This window comes from Bufo bufo, chromosome 8, assembly GCF_905171765.1.
Source record: "Bufo bufo chromosome 8, aBufBuf1.1, whole genome shotgun sequence".
Taxonomy (NCBI): Eukaryota; Metazoa; Chordata; class Amphibia; order Anura; family Bufonidae; genus Bufo; species Bufo bufo.
Genome location: NC_053396.1, coordinates 33,400,467 through 33,423,642, shown reverse-complemented (window position 1 = coordinate 33,423,642; position 23,176 = coordinate 33,400,467). Strand labels below are relative to the sequence as shown.

General features: G+C 44.3%; 1 protein-coding gene across 1 annotated transcript in view; it reads right to left on the bottom strand.

Moving 5' to 3' along the window:
• The window catches only part of NR5A1 (nuclear receptor subfamily 5 group A member 1), a 250,094-nt gene that overhangs the window by 209,255 nt on the left and 17,663 nt on the right, over positions 1-23,176 (bottom strand). The gene's annotated exons all lie outside the window — the stretch shown is intronic.

Here is a 23,176-nt window from a genome sequence, read left to right as displayed (position 1 = left end):
TTAAACCGGACACACTCCTTGACAAGAGGCATTCTGGGGCGGTAAGGTCTGTTCCCCACAAGGAAAAGTCACTTTGTGGGGTTTGTCACGTATGGAGACCAGGATACCGGTCCTATATGTGGACGGGATGCATGCAGCAGAGCTGAGCTTCTTAGAGTAGCAGAGCCGAGCTTGTTAAATGCAGCAGGGCTAAGCTTGTTAGATGCAGCAGGGCAGAGCTTGTTAGATGCAGCAGGGCCGAGCTTGTTAGATGCAGCAGAGCTGATCTTGTTAGGTGCAGCAGGGCAGGTGCTTACTGTATATGTTGGGGTACAACTTGTTGTGAAATTCTACTGTGCCCTGACTCCTTACATTGGACTGTAGCCGCATGTACCGACTGTTCACAGCACAGACACTGCGGCCTCAAACAGTTCATTTACAAACCAAGCTCTGCTACATCTGTTCACAAATCTCTGTGTGCCTATACTGCAATAATATTTATTTTCTTTAGTTCTATCCGCTTCTAGAAAAGCTAGGTAAAAGCCAATATTGCTGCCATTCCGACCTTCACCCAGCTTTCCCAGATCGCAGAACAACAAACCCTGAGGAGCAAACGTCGGGTGCACCTCTGCCGGTATGTGCATTCCACCGAAGCCTTCTCCACACAGCTGGGGGGGGGGGGGGGGGGGGGCAGATATAGGTATAGGCAGTATATATGCACATAGGTATAGGCTGTGTATAGGTATATCTATCTATTATCTATCCCACAGGGGTTATATTGTATGGCATGGTATAACCTCCATACATTTGCTGTACAGTATACATTATAATCCATACACAATGCCATTTAATATATAGTATAACACCTACACTGTAGGGTTATGTTGTATATTGCACGGCATGGTGTATGGATTATAATGTATATTTTACTGTATGGTGTATAGATTATAATGTATATTGTACAGCATGGTGTAAGAATTATGCTGTATATTACACAGCATGGTGCAGGGGTTACATTGTATGCTCTTTAATGTGACAATTATTTTAGGTTTTCCTATCGCCCACCTTTGATGGCGCTGTGTCCAGCTCTGAGCCGACCCCGCTCAGCAGCTGCCAAGGCTTAGAGGGAACACTGGTCCCAACCCCATTTATAAGGCAAGAAATCCCACTTATTAAACCTGACAGGGCACACCTGTGAAGTGAAAAACATTTCAGGGGACTACCTCTTGAAGCTCATCAAGAGAATGCCAAGAGTGTGCAAAGCAGTAATCAAAGCAAAAGGTGGCTACTTTGAAGAACCTAGAATATGACATATTTTCTGTTGTTTCACACTTGTTTGTTATGTATATAATTCCACATGTGTTAATTCATAGTTTTGATGCCTTCAGTGTGAATCTACAATTTTCATAGTCATGAAAATAAAGAAAACTCTTTGAATGAGAAGGTGTGTCCAAACTTTTGGTCTGTACTGTATATATATATATATATATATATATATATATTGTGTGTGTGTGTGTATATATATATATATATAGTGTATATATAGTGTGTATATATACACTCACCTAAAGAATTATTAGGAACACCTGTTCTATTTCTCATTAATGCAATTATCTAGTCAACCAATCACATGGCAGTTCCTTCAATGCATTTAGGGGTGTGGTCCTGGTCAAGACAATCTCCTGAACTCCAAACTGAATGTCAGAATGGGAAAGAAAGGTGATTTTGAGCGTGGCATGGTTGTTGGTGCCAGACGGGCCGGTCTGAGTATTTCACAATCTGCTCAGTTACTGGGATTTTCACGCACAACCATTTCTAGGGTTTACAAAGAATGGTGTGAAATGGGAAAAACATCCAGTATGCGGCAGTCCTGTGGGCAAAAATGCCTTGTGGATGCTAGAGGTCAGAGGAGAATGGGGCAACTGATTCAAGCTGATAGAAGAGCAACGTTGACTGAAATAACCACTCGTTACAACCGAGGTATGCAGCAAAGCATTTGTGAAGCCACAACACGCACAACCTTGAGGCGGATGGGCTACAACAGCAGAAGACCCCACTGGGTACCACTCATCTCCACTACAAATAGGAAAAAGAGGCTACAATTTGCACGAGCTAACCAAAATTGGACTGTTGAAGACTGGAAAAATGTTGCCTGGTCTGATGAGTCTCGATTTTTGCCCCTTAGTGACAATTGGGCATAGTTTAAATGCCACGGGCTACCTGAACATTGTTTCTGACCATGTCCATGCCTTCATGACCACCATGTACCCATCCTCTGATCTCTACTTCCAGCAGGATAATGCACCATGTCACAAAGCTCGAATCATTTCAAATTGGTTTCTTGAACATGACAATGAGTTCACTGTACTAAAATGGCCCCCACAGTCACCAGATCTCAACCCAATAGAGCATCTTTGGGATGTGGTGGAACGGGAGCTTCGTGCCCTGGATGTGCATCTCTCAAATCTGCATCAACTGCAAGATGCTATCCTATCAATATGGGCCAACATTTCTAAAGAATGCTATTAGCACCTTTTTGAATCAATGCCACGTAGAATTAAGGTAGTTCTGAAGGCAAAAGGGGGTCCAACACCGTATTAGTATGGTGTTCCTAATAATTCTTTAGGTGAGTGTATATATATCTCTCTTATATATATAAAAATAAGTTTCTGTCTGGACGTCTGTCTAGACGTCTGTTCTCTATGCGTGACCAAACGACTGGACCGATCCTCACCAAATTTGGCATACAGGTACATCAGGTGTCCAGGAAGGTTTTAGACGTACTGTTCCTTAGATATGACCTGCATTAGCCAATAGAAGCCTGCAAGTCTCTAACTGCCATACACAGGGTCACATGTCCCTTATCAGCCAATAGAAGCTCGCAGGTCCTTCGAAGCTCGCAGGTTCTTAGTCTCCACAGAGACATAGTTTTACACCATTTTACACCCTGCCATTTTTCTTCACTTCTGCAAGTCAGTTTTAAAGGGGCAGGATGCTATGGATGACACTGTTAAGGGAGCGGAGTCTTGTGGAGGTCACAGTTCAGGGAGCAGGTAGGGTGGCCATTCAAGCCACCCTCAAAAGACGGACTTAAAACCTCACCCCCAGGTCCCACTAAGCCACGCCCCAACACAGTTATGCCACACCCCCACCCACTCCTGAGCCAACAGGGATTGAAAAAATAAAGTTAAAAATCTACTTCTAGGTCCCTCTAAGCCATGCTCCTGGCCCAGTTAGGCCACACGCACTCCTCAGCCGACAGGGATTGAAAAAATGAAGTCAAAATCAACTTCTAGGTCCCGCTAAGCCATGCCTGACTGTTGGCTGTGGCTGAGCCTGCTGGCTGCGGCTGAGACTGCTGGCACTGACTGGTGGCTGTGGCTGAGCCTGCTGGCTGCGGCTGAGACTGCTGGCACTGACTGGTGGCTGTGACTGAGACTGCTGGCACTGAGTGCTGGCTGTGGCTGAGACTGCTGGCAATGAGTGCTGGCTGTAGCTGAGACTGCTGGCACTGACTGGTGGCTGAGACTGGTGGCTGTGGCTGGTGGCACTGACTGATGGCTGAGATGGCTGGCACTTACTGGTGGCTGACACTGCTGGCACTGTGACTGGTGGCTGTGGCTGTACGACTGGCACTGACTGCTGGTGCTGAGACTGCTGGTAGCAAATAGTGGGTCAGACTGCTGACAGGGGCTCCTCTCTTGACTCCTGGGATGTAAGATTCTCTGGCTCACTGAGCCACTTAACCCTGTATACCCCAATAAAGACAGGACCACATGATTTGGTATAAAAGACCGTAGCTTAATTTTATTAACCAATAGTAAAACACAAAACCAGGCCAATATTAAACAAACATTATTCCCACAACAATCCAACATTAATCCACCATCAAATCAACATGTAACTTTCTTTGAACTGAAGGGATCCTAGAAGGAAATCCAATTAACCAGATTTGCCCCTAGCGAACCTACTCACATGATCCAGGTTTAATCCAACTTTTACTCTCGGCCGCACTCTCCGACCCAAGGGCACCAACTCTTGGAATTAAACCCCTGCCAGGCTATTAGCCCAAACAGGATCCCCCAGCTTGCCATTTACCACAACGTCCTAGATGCACGCCGCAAGAGATATAGCCATGCACCTAGTCCCAGTTTTGCCTCCTAGGATCCCTCTTTTAACCTGCTCGCTACGACAAGAGCAGAACAGCAAATCCACCCTCTATTAAACAGTAAACGGGCCGGTGGGTGGGCAACTTGCTTCCCTCAGATCAAACTGCCTACAAACTCCTCCCCCAAACCTTTAAATCTATGGCGCGAAAATGCTACTCCTCCCCCACCAATCCCCTCCCATCACCTAACCTTGTCCTACCATTAACCCTGTGTGCCATCACCTTCCACCGTAGTCAAGCTGCCTTTCGCTACGGCTGCGCCCCACTCCATTGCTTTTCATATGGCTGATAGTGCTGTGACTGACGAACAGAAATGGCAGTTGGGACTGACGAACAGAAATGGTGGCTGGGACTGACGAACAGAAATGGTGGCGCTCCGACCTGCTTGCCGACACGCAGGTGTGGGCAGTGCAGGCGGCATGTGGAGCGCCATGTCCTGATTGTCGGCGCACTGGTGTGAGGGGTTGCTGGGTGTGTGTTATTATTAGGGTTATTCCTGCAGTAAAGAAATCTTGCTAGAGGTAGTTATGCATTGTGTGTGTGTGTGTGTGTGTGTGTGTATGTATACATATATTACTCTTTTTATGAGGCAAGGTAACCAAAAAATGTCTGTTCTAGCACAGTTTTTATTATTATTTTTTTTACAATGTTCACCTGACAGAGTAGATAATGTGATATTTTTATAGAGCAGGTCGTAACGATGCAGTGATACCTAATAAGTCTATTTTTTTAATTAAATTTTGGATTTACACAATAAAATTTTTTTTGAAAAAAATCATGTTTTTGTGTTTCCATTTTCTGAAAGCCATATTTTTTTTATTTTTTGGGCGATTGTCTTCGGTAGGGTCTAATTTTTTGCAGGATGAGATGACAGTTTGATTGGTACCATTAAGGGGCACATATGACTTTTTGATTGCTTGGCATTACACTTTTTCTGATGTAAGGTGATAAAAAATAGATTTTTTTGGCACATTATTATTGTTTTTTTATGGTGTTCATCAGATGTGTTGGATCACATGCTATTTTTATAGAGCAAGTTGTTATGGACATGACGATACATAATATGTGCATTTTTTTAACTTCATTTTAATCAATAAAAGCATGTTTTAAAAAAATCATGTTTTTGAGTCTCCATTTTCTGAAAGCCATATTTTTTAAAATTTTTTGGACGATTGGCTTATGTAGGGCCTCATTTTTATGGGATGAGGTCATGGTTTCATTGGTCCAAATTTTGGATACATATGACTTTTTTGATCACTTTTTATACCATTTTTTGGGAAGTGCGGGCAAAATTGCAATTCCATCAAAGTTTTTCTTTTTTTGTGTTCACCATGCGGTAAAAGTAACATGATCCTTTTATAGAGCAAGTCCTTAAGGATGCGGCGATACCAAACATCTTTAGTGTTTTTAATTTTTTTACATTTTTAACCAATTATGTGTGGATATAGGAAGGTTTTTAAAAAAAAAAAAAATGTTTTTCATTTTTTTTTACATTTTTTGGACCCAGACCCACTTGGTTCTTGAAGATGTAGTGTACTGCAGTGTATTGAACTCACACTTAGGGCTCACGCACACGACCGTGTGCTGGCCGTTCCGTGCATTGGGGACCGCAATTTGCGGTCCCCAATGCACGGCAACATCAGTGTGGTGGCCGCAGACAAATCCAGACCCATTCAACTTGAATGGGTCCGTGATCTGACCGCACCACAAAATAGTAGTGCATGCACTACTTTTTTGCGGTGTGGAGGCACGGACGGAAAACCCACGGAAGCACTTCGTAGAGCTTCCATGGGCTTCCGTTCCGTGCCTCCGTTCTGCATCTCCCGGATTGTGGACCCAATGAAGTGATTAGGTCTGCGATCCGTGATGCGGGATGCATACAGCCGGTGCCCGTGTATTGCGGACCCGCTATATGCGGGCCGCAATATGACCACAGGCAGCACACGGTTGTGTGCATGAGCCCTAAGCCAGGAGGCAGGAGCCTGAGGCCTCCTGCACACGAATGTGTGCACCCCGTGGCCGTGCTGTGGCCCTCAAAATGCGGGCCGCAATGCACGAACACTGATCGTGGGGCAGCCGCAGCGGATCACGGACCCATTCACTTTAATGTGTCCAAGATCTGCCCGTTCCGCAAAAAAATGGGACATGTTCTATCTTTTTGCGGAACGGAAGTACGGGACAAAACCCCACAGAAGCACTCCGTAGTTCTTCCATGGGTTTCCGTTTCGTGCTTCTGTTCTGCCCCATTCCGCATCTCTGGATTTGCGGACCCTTTGAATTGAATGGGTTCGCATCCGTGATGAGAAATGCCCACGGAACGGCGCCCGTGTATATGGCAACGGGCAGCACACGTTCGTGTGCAGAAGGCCTGATCAGGCTTAGGGTACTTTCACACTAGCGTTAGAAGAATCCGGCAGGCAGTTCCGTTGGCCCCTGATAGAACAGTACTATCCTTGTCCGTTATGCGGACAATATTAGGACATGTTCTATCTTTGAACGGAACGGAAAAACGGAAATACGGAAACGGAAGTCATACCTTCCATTTTTTGTAAATTCATTGAAATGAATGGTTCCGTATACAGTCCATATACGGAACACAAGAAACGGAACGTAGAAGGAAAAAAAAGCTGATGTGTTTTTTTCCGGTATTGAGCCATTATGACGGAACTCAATACCGGAAAACTTTAACGCTAGTGTGAAAGTACCCTTAGATATACCATGGCAAGCCGGATGCCTGTGAAGGCGTCTGATTGCCATGGTAACCATTGGGACGCTGCAGCAACAGTGCAGCGGTCCGATGGGGGAGGGAGCTCCCTCAGTTTACCCTTAAAGCATTGGTCGCTGCCACAGCAGAGCAGGGGCCCGATGGTTAGCCTCTCCATACAGCGGTCCCTAAGGACCATGGCATGGAAGGGGTTAAACCGCTGACATCCGTGCCAGCACATGTCAAGCAGAGTGTTAGCTGCACATTACAGCTAACACTCTGCCCGCTGCCGCTCTGCCATCCTGAAAGGGGGGGTGCTGCTCGCTCTGCATCTCCTTCACGGCCGCTCATCCGGACTTCGCCGCACAGACCTCTGGGAATTGAAGGATGCGCATGCACGCTGGCTGTTTGTGCGCTACGCTGCTGGTGAGCTGAGAGTGGAGCGGACGGTAGTGGGGAAGCTATGGCCTGCCTATAGGGTCTCGTGGTATCTATGGGCAGTCAGGCTGCTCACACCCTGCAGGGGAACTTGTGTCGGGAACTTGTGTGGAACGATGTGTCTGTGTGGAGCGCTGAGTCCTGATTGCCCAGTGCAAAACTGGTGACACACAAATGGACACAGCACACTCACACAGTGATTTTATTATGTAGGATAGTGTATATATATATATATATATATAGTGTGTGAGTATATATGTATATAGTGTGTGTATATATATATAGTGTGTATATATATATATATATATATATATATACAGTACAGACCAAAAGTTTGGACACACCTTCTCATTCAAAGAGTTTTCTTTATTTTCATGACTATGAAAATTGTAGATTCACACTGAAGCCATCAAAACTATGAATTAACACATGTGGAATTATATAGATAACAAACAAGTGTGAAACAACAGAAAATATGTCATATTCTAGGTTCTTCAAAGTAGCCACCTTTTGCTTTGATTACTGCTTTGCACACTCTTGGCATTCTCTTGATGAGCTTCAAGAGGTAGTCCCCTGAAATGTTTTTCACTTCACAGGTGTGCCCTGTCAGGTTTAATAAGTGGGATTTCTTGCCTTATAAATGGGGTTGGGACCATCAGTGGCGTTGAGGAGAAGTCAGGTGGATACACAGCTGATAGTCCTACTGAATAGACTGTTAGAATTTGTATTATGGCAAGAAAAAACGAGTGGCCATCATTACTTTAAGAAATGAAGGTCAGTCAGTCAGCCGAAAAATTGGGAAAACTTTGAAAGTAAGAGCTATTTGACCATGAAGGAGAGTGATGGGGTGCTGCGCCAGATGACCTGGTCTCCACAGTCACCGGACCTGAACCCAATCGAGATGGTTTGGGGTGAGCTGGACCGCAGAGTGAAGGCAAAAGGGCCTACCTCTTGAAGCTCATCAAGAGAATGCCAAGAGTGTGCAAAGCAGTAATCAAAGCAAAAGGTGGCTACTTTGAAGAACCTAGAATATGACATATTTTCAGTTGTTTCACACTTGTTTTTTATGTATATAATTCCACATGTGTTAATTTATAGTTTTGATGCCTTCATAGTCATGAAAATAAAGAAAACTCTTTGAATGAGAACGTGTGTCCAAACTTTTGGTCTGTACTGTATATATGTTTTTATATATATATATATATATGTCTGTGTATATATACTGTGACAGAGGTTTGGTCTGGGAAAACAGGTATTTTCCTACCAGCATGTGCTGCTGGGCTGATTTCCAGCCAGGTGAGGTCAAATACTGGACCGGATTTTAACCACTTAAGGACCACAGGTTTATACCCCCCTAAAGACCAGGCCCTTTTTTACAAATCGGCACTACACTACTTTCACCGTTTATTGCTCGGTCATGCAACTTACCACCCAAATGAATTTTACCTCCTTTTCTTCTCACTAATAGAGCTTTCATTTGGTGGTATTTCATTGCTGCTGACATTTTAACTTTTTTTGTTATTAATCGAAATTTAACGATTTTTTTGCAAAAAAATGACATTTTTCACTTTCAGTTGTAAAATTTTGCAAAAAAAAAAACGACATCCATATATAAATTTTGCTCTAAATTTATTGTTCTACATGTCTTTGATAAAAAAAAATGTTTGGGTAAAAAAAAAATGGTTTGGGTAAAAGTTATAGCGTTTACAAACTATGGTACAAAAATGTGAATTTCCGCTTTTTGAAGCAGCTCTGACTTTCTGAGCACCTGTCATGTTTCCTGAGGTTCTACAATGCCCAGACAGTACAAACACCCCACAAATGACCCCATTTCGGAAAGTAGACACCCTAAGGTATTCGCTGATGGGCATAGTGAGTTCATAGAACTTTTTATTTTTTGTCACAAGTTAGCGGAAAATGATGATTTTTTTTTTTTTCTTACAAAGTCTCATATTCCACTAACTTCTGACAAAAAATAAAAGCTTCCATGAACTCACTATGCCCATCAGCGAATACCTTGGGATGTCTTCTTTCCAAAATGGGGTCACTTGTGGGGTAGTTATACTGCCCTGGCATTCTAGGGGCCCAAATGTGTGGTAAGGAGTTTGAAATCAAATTCTGTAAAAAATGGCTGGTGAAATCCAAAAGGTGCTCTTTGGAATGTGGGCCCCTTTGCCCACCTAGGCTGCAAAAAAGTGTCACACATGTGGTATCTCCGTATTCAGGAGAAGTTGGGGAATGTGTTTTGGGGTGTCATTTTACATATACCCATGCTGGGTGAGAGAAATATCTTGGCAAAAGACAACTTTGTATAAAAAAATGGTAAAAGTTGTCTTTTGCCAAGATATTTCTCTCACCCAGCATGGGTATATGTAAAATGACACCCCAAAACACATTCCCCAACTTCTCCTGAATACGGAGATACCACATGTGTGACACTTTTTTGCAGCCTAGGTGGGCAAAGGGGCCCATATTCCAAAGAGAACCTTTCGGATTTCACTGGTCATTTTTTACAGAATTTGATTTCAAACTCCTTACCACACATTTGGGCCCCTAGAATGTCAGGGCAGTATAACTACCCCACAAGTGACCCCATTTTGGAAAGAAGACACCCCAAGGTATTCGCTGATGGGCATAGTGAGTTCATGGAAGTTTTTATTTTTTGTCACAAGTTAGTGGAATATGAGACTTTGTAAGAAAAAATAAATAAATAAAAAATCATCATTTTCCACTAACTTGTGACAAAAAATAAAAACTTCCATGAACTCACTATGCCCATCAGCGAATACCTTGGGATGTCTTCTTTCCAAAATGGGGTCACTTGTGGGGTAGTTATACTGCCCTGGCATTCTAGGGGCCCAAATGTGTGGTAAGGAGTTTGAAATCAAATTCTGTAAAAAATGGCCAGTGAAATCCGAAAGGTGCTCTTTGGAATATGGGCCCCTTTGCCCACCTAGGCTGCAAAAAAGTGTCACACATGTGGTATCTCCGTATTCAGGAGAAGTTGGGGAATGTGTTTTGGGGTGTCATTTTACATATACCCATGCTGGGTGAGAGAAATATCTTGGCAAAAGACAACTTTGTATAAAAAAATGGTAAAAGTTGTCTTTTGCCAAGATATTTCTCTTACCCAGCATGGGTATATGTAAAATGACACCCCAAAACACATTCCCCAACTTCTCCTGAGTATGGAGATACCAGATGTGTGACACTTTTTTGCAGCCTAGGTGGGCAAAGGGGCCCATATTCCAAAGAGCACCTTTCGGATTTCACTGGTCATTTTTTACAGAATTCGATTTCAAACTCCTTACCACACATTTGGGCCCCTAGAATGCAAGGGCAGTATAACTACCCCACAAGTGACCCCATTTTGGAAAGAAGACACCCCAAGGTATTCGCTGATGGGCATAGTGAGTTTGTGGAAGTTTTTATTTTTTGTCACAAGTTAGTGGAATATGAGACTTTGTAAGAAAAAAAAAAAAATCATCATTTTCCACTAACTTGTGACAAAAAATAAAAAATTCTAGGAACTCGCCATGCCCCTCACGGAATACCTTGGGGTGTCTTCTTTCCAAAATGGGGTCACTTGTGGGGTAGTTATACTGCCCTGGCATTTTCCAGGGGCCCTAATGTGTGGTAAGTAGGTAAATGACCTGTGAAATCCTAAAGGTGCTCTTTGGAATATGGGCCCCTTTGCCCACCTAGGCTGCAAAAAAGTGTCACACATGTGGTATCGCCGTATTCAGGAGAAGTTGGGGAATGTGTTTTGGGGGGTCATTTTACATATGCCCATGCTGGGTGAGAGAAATATCTTGGCAAAAGACAACTTTTCCCATTTTTTTATACAAAGATGGCATTTGACCAAGATATTTCTCTCACCCAGCATGGGTATATGTAAAATGACACCCCAAAACACATTCCCCAACTTCTCCTGAGTACGGCGATACCAGATGTGTGACACTTTTTTTGCAGCCTAGATGCGCAAAGGTGCCCAAATTCCTTTTAGGAGGGCATTTTTAGACATTTGGATACCAGACTTCTTCTCACGCTTTGGGGCCCCTAGAATGCCAGGGAAGTATAAATACCCCACATGTGACCCCATTTTGGAAAGAAGACACCCCAAGGTATTCAATGAGGGGCATGGCGAGTTCATAGAATTTTTTTTTTTTTGGCACAAGTTAGCGGAAATTGATATTTTTAATTTTTTTCTCACAAAGTCTCCCTTTCCGCTAACTTGGGACAAAAATTTCAATCTTTCATGGACTCAATATGCCCCTCACGGAATACCTGGGGGTTTCTTCTTTCCGAAATGGGGTCACATGTGGGGTATTTATACTGCCCTGGCATTCTAGGGGCCCTAAAGCGTGAGAAGAAGTCTGGAATATAAATGTCTATAAAATTTTACGCATTTGGATTCCGTGAGGGGTATGGTGAGTTCATGTGAGATTTAATTTTTTGACACAAGTTAGTGGAATATGAGACTTTGTAAGAAAAAAATAATAATTTCCGCTAACTTGGGCCAAAAAAATGTCTGAATGGAGCCTGACAGGGGGGTGATCAATGACAGGGGGGTGATCAATGACAGGGGGGTGATCAATGACAGGGGGGGTGATCAATGACAGGGGGGGTGATCACGGAGTCTATATGGGGTGATCACCCCCCTGTCATTGATCACCCCCCTATAAGGCTCCATTCAGATGTCCGTATGTGTTTTGCGGATCCGATCCATGTATCCGTGGATCCGTAAAAATCATACGGACATCTGAATGCAGCCTGACAGGGGGGGTGATCAATGACAGGGGGGTAATCAATGACAGGGGGGTGATCAGGGAGTCTATATGGGGTGATCACCACAGTCATTGATCATGCCCCTGTAAGGCTCCATTCAGACGTCCGTATGCGTTTAGTGGATCCGTAAAAATCATGCGGACGTCTGAATGGAGCTTTACAGGGGGTTATCAATGACAGGGGGGTAATCAATGACAGGGGGGTGATGAGGGAGTCTATATGGGGTGATCACCACAGTCATTGATCACGCCCCTGTAAGGCTCCATTCAGACGTCCGTATGCGTTTTGCCGATCCGATCCATCTATCAGTGGATCCGTAAAAATCATGCGGACGTCTGAATGGAGCTTTACAGGGGTGTGATCAATGACAGGGGGGTAATCAATGACAGGGGGAGTGATCAATGACAGGGGGGTGATCAGGGAGTCTATATGGGGTGATCACCCCCCTGTCATTGATCACCCCCCTATAAGGCTCCATTCAGATGTCCGTATGTGTTTTGCGGATCCGATCCATCTATCAGTGGATCCGTAAAAATCATGCGGACGTCTGAATGGAGCTTTACAGGGGTGTGATCAATGACAGGGGGGTGATGAGGGAGTCTATATGGGGTGATCACCACAATCATTGATCACGCCCCTGTAAGGCTCCATTCAGACGTCCGTATGCGTTTTGCGGATCCGATCCATCTATCAGTGGATCCGTAAAAATCATGCGGACGTCTGAATGGAGCTTTACAGGGGTGTGATCAATGACAGGGGGGTAATCAATGACAGGGGGGTGATCAGCGAGTCTATATGGGGTGATCACCACAGTCATTGATCACGCCCCTGTAAGGCTCCATTCAGACGTCCGTGTGCGTTTTGCGAATCCGATCCATCTATCAGTGGATCCGTAAAAATCATGCGGACGTCTGAATGGAGCTTTACAGGGGTGTGATCAATGACAGGGGGGTTATGAGGGAGTCTATATGGGGTGATCACCACAGTCATTGATCACGCCCCTGTAAGGCTCCATTCAGACGTCCGTATGCGTTTTGCGGATCCGATCCATCTATCAGTGGATCCGTAAAAATCATGCGGACGTCTGAATGGAGCTTTACAGGGGTGTGATCAATGACAGGGGGGTAATCAATGACAGGGGGGTGATCAGGGAGTCTATATGGGGTGATCACCACAGTCATTGATCACGCCCCTGTAAGGCTCCATTCAGACGTCCGTGTGAGTTTTGCGGATCCGATCCATCTATCAGTGGATCCGTAAAAATCATGCAGACGTCTGAATGGAACTTTACAGGGGTGTGATCAATGACAGGGGGGTGATGAGGGAGTCTATATGGGGTGATCACCACAGTCATTGATCACGCCCCTGTAAGGCTCCATTCAGACGTCCGTGTGCGTTTTGCGGATCCGATCCATCTATCAGTGGATCCGTAAAAATCATGCGGACGTCTGAATGGAGCTTTACAGCGGTGTGATCAATGACAGGGGGGTAATCAATGACAGGGGGGTGATCAGGGAGTCTATATGGGGTGATCAGGGGCTAATAAGGGGTTAATAAGTGACCGGGGGGGGTGTAGTGTAGTGTAGTGGTGCTTGGTGCTACTTGAGCTACCTGTGTCCTCTGGTGGTCGATCCAAACAAAGGGGACCACCAGAGGACCAGGTAGCAGGTATATTAGACGCTGTTATCAAAACAGCGTCTAATATACCTGTTAGGGGTTAAAAAAAACACATCTCCAGCCTGCCAGCGAACGATCGCCGCTGGCAGGCTGGAGATCAACTCTCTTACCTTCCGTTCCTGTGAGCGCGCGCGCCTGTGTGCGCGCGTTCACAGGAAATCTCGGCTCACGCGAGATGACGCCTATTGGCGTTAGCGTAGCCTGGGGGAGCCGCCGCAATGACGCCTTTCGGCGTTAGCGTGGCGGCAAGCGGTTAAGTGCCGTTCCGGGTTTTGGCAGCACCTGGCTGTCCTTAAATAGGCAGCTGGGCTCAGAAGGTGTGTGTGTGTTTATATGAATGTATATATGTATATGTATGTATGTATGTATGTGTGTACACTGTGTGTATGTACACAGTGTGTGTGTGTGTGTGTGTGTATGTACACTGTGTGTGTGTACACTGTATATACACTAACCTAAAGAATTATTAGGAACACCTGTTCTATTTCTCATTAATGCAATTATCTAGTCAACCAATCACATGGCAGTTGCTTCAATGCATTTAGGGGTGTGCTCCTGGTCAAGACAATCTCCTGAACTCCAAACTGAATGTCAGAATGGGAAAGAAAGGTGATATAAGCAATTTTGAGCGTGGCATGGTTGAATGCCTTGTGAAAGCTAGAGGTCAGAGGAGAATGGGCCGACTGATTCAAGCTGATGGAAGAGCAACGTTGACTGAAATAACCACTTGTTACAACCGAGGTATGCAGCAAAGCATTTGTGAAGCCACAACACGCACAACCTTGAGGCGGATGGGCTACAACAGCAGAAGACCCCACCGGGTACCACTCATCTCCACTACAAATAGGAAAAAGAGGCTACAATTTGCGCGAGCTCACCAAAATTGGACTGTTGAAGACTGGAAAAATGTTGCCTGGTCTGAGGAGTCTCGATTTCTGTTGAGACATTTAAATGGTAGAGTCCTAATTTGGCGTAAACAGAATGAGAACATGTATCCATCCTCTGATGGCTACTTCCAGCAGGATAATGCACCATGTCACAAAGCTCGAATCATTTCAAATTGGTTTCTTGAACATGACAATGAGTTCACTGTACTAAAATGGCCCCCACAGTCACCAGATCTCAACCCAATAGAGCATCTTTGGGATGTGGTGGAACGGGAGCTTCGTGCCCTGGATGTGCATCCCTCAAATCTCCATCAACTGCAAGATGCTATCCTATCAATATGGGCCAACATTTCTAAAGAATGCTATCAGCACCTTGTTGAATCAATGCCACGTAGAATTAAGGCAGTTCTGAAGGCAAAAGGGGGTCCAACACCGTATTAGTATGGTGTTCCTAATAATTCTTTAGGTGAGTGTATGTGTGTGTGTATATGTGTGTATATACAGTACATATATATATAGATATATATTTTTTTTATTGTGTATGTGTGGGGGGTCCAAGTTATGTGAACAGCTCCGGGCCCATGGTACACTTAATCTGCCCCTGGTGGTGACACCTCGAAGGTGTCTGGGTGACCCAGCATAGCATTGGGGCCACCCCAAACCTGGCCACTGCATGACTAAAAGGCTTCAATGTGACTCCTTACACAGTAAGGAATTTTTATTAGCGCCTAAATCTTTCTATAGGCAGACGGATGTACAGTTCCTCTGCATAATGACCCTCCCCCACATTACACTGGGATTCAAAAACAGAGCGGGAGGTCACCATTAACATTTGCAGCCACATTTCCTTCATCTTTTTATAAAAATGTTATAATGCTAGAAATACAGCACTGGTCATGCATACATGGAAGAGATGGCTGATATGAATAAAATATTTTCACCGGAATGTCGTTTTAAGCTATTAAAGAATAGCTAGAAAAAAACATCAATTTATCATCACGAACATTTCTTTTACTGCAGAAACAACCTCCAAGGCTGTGTGACCGTGTTGTTTAACTACTTCAGGACCAGGGCAATTTTGGTCTTCTGAACCAGACACAATTTAGTTATTTTACTTAGACATCAGTTTAACGGTCATAGAGATGAGCAAACCACTGGAGATTTGGTTCAGTTCAAGTTCACCGAATTAAAAAAAAAGTTCAATTCAGAACCAAATGTAATTGCCCTGAAAATTGGTCCTCTAAAATAATATTGGGCCTCTAAAATAATATTGTGCACTACCCTGTATATTGGTGTAGTAATCACATTGCTCGTTTTAATAATTCCAGCAATCCCCTCCCCCCCATAAAAAAAAAACTTGATTGGAAATCAATAAGCCGATATTAAGTCAGGCCTAAATTTGTTATCACTCACAGATAATGTTGTGCGGTAACCTGTGTTTTGGTGTAGTAATCACGTACATGCTGGTTTGAATATATTTAGCAACCTTCCCCAAAAAAAATGTTATACCACATGGACTACCCTGTTTATTGGAGTAGTAATCAATCACCTATATACTGTTTTGATTAAATTGAACAACCTTCAAAAATAATTGGAACCGCGGGGAGAAATAAACATAAACAGATGATCACATTCTCACTCACAGATAATGTGGTGCACTACCCTGTGTATTGGTGCACTGGTCACCTATATGCTGGTTTAATTAAATTCAATAACCTCCCTAAATTAATTGGAACTGTGTGGAGATAGAGAAATAAACTAATTTAGCTCTAATATTACTTTATCAATTACTGATGTTTTTATCCGCTACCCTGCATATTTTATATGGTTTTTCAAACCACGTTAAAAAAAACTACCGGTAAGTTAATTATGTGAGTTGCCCTGACATCTATATGCTAAACTAGATTGATGGTAGAACACGTGTGGTACAGTTTTGCCCTTATTTCACCCCATACTCTTCCCCCAAAAAAGGATTTCTGTTAAAATGGGAAAACAAATTAAAGTAATGTCCTTGCAGGTTTGCAGCAGCTGTATTTCTGCTAGAAGGCACACCCAGCCTCAGCTCCTCATTCCCTGGCTGACAGCTTTCCCTGCTTGTCCCTATTCTAAACACACAATTCTTCTTCTTCGTAATCCTAGCCTTTCCCTTCACTGTCCCTGCCCACATTATACAAGCTTGATTGATTTCTCACTGTCCCTGACTCCTTAACCCCTTCCTGCGTTATCACGTACATGTATGTGGGGGAATGTGGTGCCTTACCGCATTCCCACGTGCATGTATGTGATGCGGTTAAACTGTCAGCGCATGGAGCGATGCGCTGGCATTTCAGTTTTGCCAGCACACGGAGGTTGCTAGGTAACCAGTGACACCGGCGGGGAGCGAATCGCAACGCTCCCCGGTCTGCGATCACTGTGATTGGTCCATTACTGCAGATGGACCAATCGAAGCGCATTGACACGATTTAGGGAGGTACTGTGTGTACTCTCCTTCTCCGATTGTCCCTTTTCCTGTCGGGGAAGCGATCAGAGAAGGAGCTATTGTCAGAATTCAGTCACCAATCTTTTAACCCCTTCAGTGCTGAAACGCAGCTCTTCTGTGCCCCAATCAGTGACACAGATCAGTTCTGTGCCTCACCTATCAGCCTATCATCAGTTCTGTGCCTCACACATAATTAACCACTTCAGTGACGATTTGCCACTCTTCTGTGCGTGTCCTTCCGTCAAGACACCTGTCACTCCAGCCTATCTGTACGTCAAGACACCTGTCACTCTAGCCTGTCCGTCAAGACACCTGTCACTCCAGCCTGTCCTTCTGTCAAGACACCTGTCACTCCAGCCTGTCCTTCCGTCAAGACACCTGTCACTCCAGCCTGTCAATCCTTCAAGACACCTGTCACTCCAGCCTGTCAATCCTTCAAGACACCTGTCACTCCAGCCTGTCCTTCCATCAAGACACCTGTCACTCCAGCCTGTCAATCCATCAAGACACCTGTCACTCCAGCCTGTCAATCCATCAAGACACCTGTCACTCCAGCCTGTCCTTCTGTCAAGACACCTGTCACTCCAGCCTGTCAATCCATCAAGACACCTGTCACTCCAGCCTGTCCTTCCATCAAGACACCTGTCACTCCAGCCTGTCCTTCCATCAAGACACCTGTCACTCCAGCCTGTCAATCCTTCAAGACACCTGTCACTCCAGCCTGTCCTTCTGTCAAGACACCTGTCACTCCAGCCTGTCAATCCTTCAAGACACCTGTCACTCCAGCCTGTCAATCCTTCAAGACACCTGTCACTCCAGCCTGTCCTTCCATCAAGACACCTGTCACTCCAGCCTGTCCTTCCGTCAAGACACCTGTCACTCCAGCCTGTCCGTCCATCAAGACGCCTGTCACTCCAGCCTGTCCTTCCGTAAAGACACCTGTCACACACTCCCAAGTTACATAAAAAAAACACCCTGTCACTATGTGTGCCATCCTCCAATGTGTACTTACTCGTGTCCTGTGCTTGAGTGGCACCATTCTGTAAAATATAAGTCTCCAATGCCCCATGTGGATTTGTGCCACCTATAATTGTAAAATAGTACATTAATTAACGCCTTTTCTGCCCCAATAAGGATATTGCACTACTCTGTGCCCCATACTAGACCACTGTATATAATTTTCAGCCTCCTGAGGCTCATCACCAGCCACCTGTGCTACTTGTGACACCTGTCAATAACTGCCAAGTGACTCAGGGAGTCAAAAAAAAAAAAAAAGACCAAAAAAAAATCTACGTTAGTTTACATTTTAAAATGACTTTTCACTGCCGAAGAGGCATATGCCGTGCTTTTTGAGGACACTGACTCCAACAGTGGAGATGAAGTGACATTTTTGGTTTCATCTTTCTCAAATGATTCATCTAATGATGAACCCCCTTGTAGGTGTCCTAGGGGTAGTGCGCAGTTGCAGCCCTGTATAAGTGACTCTTCATGGATCCCCCCAGATAACTATGTGCCCCAGGTGCCTGAATTTACAGCCACTCCAGGCATCAATGTAGATACCACAGGTTTCAGTGAAATACATTTTTTTTTTTAATTATTCTTCACTGATGACCTAATTAACTTGATAGTGGAACAAACAAATATATTTGCAGAGCAATTTATTGCCTCCCATCCAGACAGTTACCTTTTAAGGTTCCACAAATTGATCCCTACTGACACGACTAAGGCTACTTTCACACTAGCGTTCGGAGCGGATCCGTCTGATGTTTCATCAGACGGATCCGCTCCGATAATGCAGACGTTCGCATCCGTTCAGAACGGATGCGTCTGCATTAAAACTTAGAAAATTTTCTAAGTGTGAAAGTTGTCTGAGCGGATCCGTTCAGACTTTACATTGTAAGTCAATGGGGAACGGATCCGCTTGAAGATTGAGCCATATGGTGTCATCTTCAAGCGGATCCGCCCCCATTGACTTACATTGTAAGTCTGGACGGATCCGCTCGCCTCCGCACGGCCAGGCGGACACCCGAACGCTGCAAGCAGCGTTCAGGTGTCCGCTCACTGAGCGGAGCGGAGGCTGAACGCTGGCAGACGGATGCATTCTCAGTGGATCCGCCTCCACTGAGAATGCATTGGGGCCAGACAGATGCGTTCGGGGCCGCTCGTGAGCCCCTTCAAACGGTGCGCACGAGCGGACACCCGAACGCTAGTGTGAAAGTAGCCTGAAATGCAAAAGTTTTGGGGACTTCTCCGAAACATGGGCATTATAAAAAAAAACAACAACAATACGTTCGTATTGGAACAAAGATATTCTTTATCACACCCCTCTTTACTGTCTTGCCATGCCCCGGGCCCGTTTCAAAGCTATTCTAAGATTTCTACACTAATAATAATGAATGCCCACCCCCAAAAACCCCAGTTATGACAGACTCTTTAAAATTAGGCCAGTGGTTGACCACTACAATTTCAAATTTAGTAACGTATATACCACCCAAAAATGCCTCTCAGTGGATGAATCATTGGTCCACTTCAAAGGCCGGTTACTAGTGTTCAGCGAGCATGCTCGGCCGAACTGCTGTTTGGCTAGAGCATCGCTATGCTCGGCCGAATACTGCGAGTGCTCGAGTACAATTTAATCCAATGAAAGTCAATGATAGACCAGAGCATCAAACCAGGCACCTCCTGTCTGGTTCACAAAAAAAGGTTAGAAATTGATGGAAACCCCATCAAAATGGTTTGAAAACAGCATTAAGAGGATGGCTGGATGCGTCTATTATCTATGACATACAATAGACAACCACACAAAGGCTATATGCCAAAAGCCAGGTATGTGGAAGCCAACAATCTATCAATGAGACAGATAGCAGTCAGCATACCTTACAATGGCAGTCTTGTGCACTATGAGACATTCCAAACCAGCTCTCATATGATTGAGAGCCAGTAAGCCTCACAGTTGCTTCACATCTGTTGGATGGCTTGGGTGGACCTGCGCACCTAGATTAATATCATTAGGGTGACAAAAAGTTTTCTGATTGTCCTAACATAATATTCAATAACCTTTCTATATAGTTTTGTCATGATGTAAAAACTAATTTGCATAAACATGGGAATATGGGAAAGACATGCAAATGAGCAGAATCTGGCTTGTTTTTCAGCTGAAAAACCATTTGCATGGAAAATTTGCGATCTACACTACTCATGAACAGCGCCATCTATTGGATTCAAAGTCTTGTCATAAGACTATGAAACCAATAGAGGGCACTGTTCATGAGTCATTACAAGCAGGGAAATAGTCCTCAGATACACCCTAGCAAGCTTATATTACCGCAGATAACGTGCTAGAAGATGTGTGAATTATAGCAGCAATCCGATATGCACCTCAGTGTTAGCGCAGGCTATTATAGGCTGAGTGCTGCATGGTGTGTGGACTCTGTTGAGCAGGGTGCCGCACTTACTAGCGCCCCAACAAGATGAACAGCGCCATCTATTGGTTTCATAGTCTTATGACAAGACTAATAATCTTGTCATTAGACTATGAAACCAATAGATGGCGCTGTTCATGACTCATGAACAGCACCATCTATTGGTTTCATAGTCTTATGACAAGACTATGAATCAAATAGATGGCGCTGTTCATGAGTAGTGTAGATCGCAAATTTTTCATGCAAATGGTTTTTAGCTGAAAAACAAGCCAGATTCTGCTCATTTGCATGTCTTTCCCATATGCCCATGTTTATGAAAATGAGTTTTTACATGACAAAACTGTATAGAAAGGTTATTGAATATTATGTTAGGACAATCAGAAAACATTTTGTCGCCCTAATGATATTGATCTAGGTGCGCAGGTCCACCCAAGCCATCCAACAGATGTGAAGTAACTTTGAGGCTTACTGGCTCTCAGTCAGATGAGAGCTGGTTTGGAATGTCTCATAGTGCACAAGGCTGCTGTTGTAAGGTATGCTGACTGTTATCTGTCTCATGGATAGATTGTTGGCTTCCACATACCTGGCTTTTGGCATATAGCCTTTGCGTGGTTGTCTATTGTATGTCATAGATAATAGGAGTCCAAGACACATCCAGCCATCCTCTTAATGCTGTTTCCAAACCATTTTGATGGGGTTTCCATCAATTTCTAACCTTTTTTTGTGAACCAGACACCCTTTTCTCTTCCGAGCAGGGGATGCCTGGGGTACTCCCATTGACTTCCAATATGCTCGGGTCCTGGTAGAGCACTCGAGCATACTGATGCATTCGGCCAGAGCACATGAACACACAAGCACTTTGGTGCTCCATCAACACTACCGGTTACATTTCCGCCAGTACCTGCCCAATAAAAGGGCTAGGTATGGAGTGAAGTTGTATAAGGTCTGTAAAAGTGTATCCGGGTATACATTGTGCTTTCGTATTTAAGAGGGAAAAGATTAAAAAATTGAGCCACCCGATTGTCCCCCGGTTCTGGGTATAAGTGGGAAGATAGTATGGGATTTAGACCACTGATACCATCTATATTTGGGCAACTTTTACAATAGTGTCCCTCTCCTGAAGTGCCTTGCTGCCAGAGGCATAGGCACATGTGGCACAATTAGACAAAATCAAAAAGGGTCCCCTAAATCCTTTATAGACCAGACAGTGCGTCGCGGGGAAAGCAGCGCTGTTTGCTCAGAAAATTTGATGTTGCTAAAATACGAGGACAAATGACATGTTCTTGTGTTAACTACTATCCATGCAAATAAGTCCACCCCAGTCCCAGTCCAAGGAACCACAGAGCAGAACACGAAGCCTGTGTGTATCCAGGATTACAACCAGTTCATGGGTGGAGTGGATCTTTCAAACCAGGTACTACAGCCCTACAGTGCTTTAAGAAAATCTAAGGTGTGATACAAAAAAATTGCTGTGTACCTTACCCAAGTGTCACTATATAATGCCTTTGTCATCCATAGAACAGCTGGTCATGGGGGGACCTTCTTGGCATTTCAGGAAAAAATAATAAAAAAATAGATTTTTGGTGTTCAGGAAGGAGAGGGCAGTATTTCTGTCAGCAGTACTTCTGGGGTCTCAAGAATAATACATAGGCAGCATTTCCCTGGAGTACTTCTTCCCCACAGAAAAAAATAAAAGGTGACCCCAAAAAAGGTGTCGAGTTTGCTCGGTTAAAGGGATTAGGAAAGACACCACTCACTACTGTCAGACCTGCCCCTCTAAACCGGGCCTCTGCATTGGAGAGTGCTTTCAAGTTTATCACACCTCCAATGATATTGATATTGAATGACATTAAGTTCATTCATTTCTTAATTAATCCATGAGAAGACATTTTCAGTTTAGCATTTTTGCATTTGGCAATCCAATATTAGCCCCCTTCCTCCCCCCCAAAAAAATAAAAATAAAAATAATAAAAACCTTAAAAATTCCCATCATACCCCTAGATGAATACATTGAAGGGTGTCATTTTATTAAATGGGTCATTTCTTCAATTTCCTTTTCTGTTCTGGCACCCTTCGAGCCTCGTTTTTGTCGGGGTGCATCAGGGTGTCTTCAAATGTTAAAATGGTGCCTGAAAATTATTCCAGCAAAATCTGCCCTCCAAAAGACACACAGTGTTCCTCCCATTCTGAGCCCTGCTGTGGCCCATACAGCAGGCTACAAGCACATATGGGGTTTTTCCTGAATGGGCAGAAAATGGGGAACATATACTGGGGTGCATTTTCTCCTTTTACCCCTTGGGAAAAGGAAAAACTGGGGTCTGCTAGTAATTTTTCATTTTCAGAAATGTGTGCTTTAGAATCCAAGTGTTTCTGCCTTCTGTGAGACACCTGTTTACTGAAAAGTAGCCTTTCTACCACTTAAAATGTTCGTACAGGGGTGCTATTTCCAAAATGGGGTCACTTCTTGGGGTGTTTAATTTCTGGGGACCTCAGGAATTATAAACATGCGACATGGCACCTAAAATCCATGTCTGCCAATTCGTTTGCCTGATGTGTGCCCATACAGCAGGCTACAAGCACATATGGGGTGTTTTCTGAATGGGGAGAAAATGGGGAACACATACTGGGTGCATT